General features: G+C 36.9%; 1 non-coding gene across 1 annotated transcript; it reads right to left on the bottom strand.

Moving 5' to 3' along the window:
• Positions 1-1,866: 1,866 nt before the first annotated feature.
• Positions 1,867-1,974, bottom strand: LOC132542234 (U6 spliceosomal RNA). The gene has a single exon (XR_009553340.1). It is a non-coding gene; the product is annotated as a U6 spliceosomal RNA (small nuclear RNA).
• Between the last annotated feature and the right edge of the window lie 573 nt (positions 1,975-2,547).

The following is a 2,547-nucleotide window of genomic DNA, read 5'->3' on the forward strand; positions in this document are numbered from 1 at the left end:
CTCTCAATTTCTCCCTGTCCTATTCAATAAAATGGAGAAGGAAAAAAAAGGTCACAGGAGCAGTGGATTCGTAGTACAGGCACCGAGCCCCAGCAATAATCCTGAAGGCAAAAAAGAAAGAGAAAGAAATGCCTCCTCTTATCTGCTGCTGTCTTTGCTTTGCATTTGTTTCTTGGATTCTCATGCCTTAATTGAAATTGAGTTGTTGACAGATTGGAATGCTCCAACCAATTATATTTCTTGAGTCTTTCCTTCTTTCTGATGAAGTTCTTAAGTTCTTGAGTTTCATTTACAAGTGGTATGCAGGCCACTTCTCTTCCTAGCACTTAATCTACCAAGTTCCACAAGTTATAGTAAAAGGTACTTGCAAAGAAAGAATTCAAGGAGGAATAAGCTTTATGTAAACTTACTGGTTCCATCTGACTCAGTAAAGGTCGTAGTAGAGGGAAGCACACCACTCCCACCACCCTGCCCCAGACATACTCACTAATCAAAATCCTGAACTCTTAAGTATAATTGACATGCCCTGGCAGTGTAGTTCAAAACTACAGACTAGGAAAGACTGAATATCTTAAGGCTTAGAAGCATATGAATTTCAGAAATCAAAACTCTAAGGAAATAAGCAATGAATTAAGAGGATTTCCAATGAAATATAATACAGCTATTGAAAGAACAAAAAAAAGTGGTTTCATTTTTATTGAAAGTAACTGAGAAAATCTTCTAAAGAGACTTTGAAAATAAAAAGAAGAAAGTAAATTAAACTTGATTACCAAATAAGTCTTTTTAAAAATTATTGCCTGGATGAGTGAGAAGGAAAAGTACTGTAGAAACACATAAGAATGTTTGAAAACATTGGAAGTCAGGAAAATCAGACCACAGATCAAGGATCACAGGGACCTTTGAAGAATTTTTATAAAAAGGAATTTGTGTGTAAGACATTTGGGTGGGGCAAGAACTTAGGCAAGTTGGAATGCAAATACCATACTTTAAAAAGTACCCACCACCTAGTTTCTTCTATGTTGCTATGCATAATAAGAAAAACTTCATAGGTGTTAGTCCTTTAAGGAGCAGTTGGAAACAGTATTTTTACTGAAAAGGTCTCTCAATTTTCAGGTGTTTGCAATGGTTTCTAACCTTGTAAGTGTTCTAAACTAGCTAAATCAAACATGTCTATGGGTTGTATCTTGATTATAGGTATCATTCTGATAACTCCAGGGTACAGACTAAAAAAAATAAATAAAAAACAAAAAAAAACTGCATATGCTTCTAATCCTTCCAGGTATTTTTTCTTGTTTTTTTTTTTTTTGTGAGCATGCATAATAGTTTCTGCTATGCTGTCACCCAATTTCTGCTATGTTGCCATGTAAGATAAAACTTTATAGGTGCTAGTAATTTTTTTTTCCTTTAGGGGGGATTAATGGCTTACTGTAGACAGTCAAATACAGTAGTTGGTACATGTATAACATTTCTCAGCTTTCTACATAACACTCTAATCATGTTCCAGGACCTGAACTTCTCCCCACCACATACATACACTCCAGAGTCTTTAACTTTGGTGCAATACGCAAACTCCAGTCCAAGTTCTGCCTTGTGTTTCCCCTTCTGTTCTTATTTTTCAGCTTCTGTCTATGAATGGGGTCATCTCATATGCATCCTTTTTTTTTTTTAGCTTATCTCACATCACATGATTCCTTCAAAGTCTATCCAAGATGGGGTGAAGAAGGTTAATACACCATTTGTAATAGCTGAGTAGTATTCCATTGTGTATATATACTAAAATTTACTCAGCCACTTATCTGTTGTTGGACACCTAGATTGCTTTCAGATTTTGGCTATTAAAAATTGTGCTGCTATGAACATGAACACAAAAATATGGAATGCTTCATGAAATTGCTTGTCATCCTTGTGCAGGAGCCATGCTAATCTTCTCTATATCGTTCCAACTTTAGTATATGTGCTGCTGAGTGTTAGTTCCTTAAAAAGAAGCATGGGTGTTATGTTAGTCCCTTAAAGAGAAGTAGGAAAGTTAGTATTCATTTATTTATTTATTTATTCCCTTTTGTTGCCTTTGTTGTTTTATTTTTTGTAGTTATTACTATTGCTGTTCTTAATGTCATCATTGTTGGATAGGACAGAGAGAAATGGAGAGAGGAGGGGAAGACAGAGAGGGGGAGAGAAAGACAGACACCTGTAGACCTGCTTCATTGCCTGTGAAGCGACTCCCCTGCAGGTGGGGAGCCGGGGGCTCGAACCGAGATTCTTACAGCGGTCCTTGTGATTTGCGCCACCTGCGCTTAACCCGCTGCGCTACCACTACCACCGGACTCCGTATTTTTGTTGTAAAAGTCTTTCAATTTTTAAGTGTTGACAATGGATCTAATATTTCAAGTGTTCTAAATTAGCTAAAACAAACATGTCAATGAGCTATATCTGGGTCATGGATATCATTCTGAGAACTCTAGGGTATAGTTAAGAAATGCATATGCTCCCTCAACATGGATCAACAACGGTAGAGAACGTTCCATCCTCCAAAGGGAGGTACGACAA

This window comes from Erinaceus europaeus, chromosome 12, assembly GCF_950295315.1.
Source record: "Erinaceus europaeus chromosome 12, mEriEur2.1, whole genome shotgun sequence".
In the NCBI taxonomy this organism is placed as follows: domain Eukaryota; kingdom Metazoa; phylum Chordata; class Mammalia; order Eulipotyphla; family Erinaceidae; genus Erinaceus; species Erinaceus europaeus.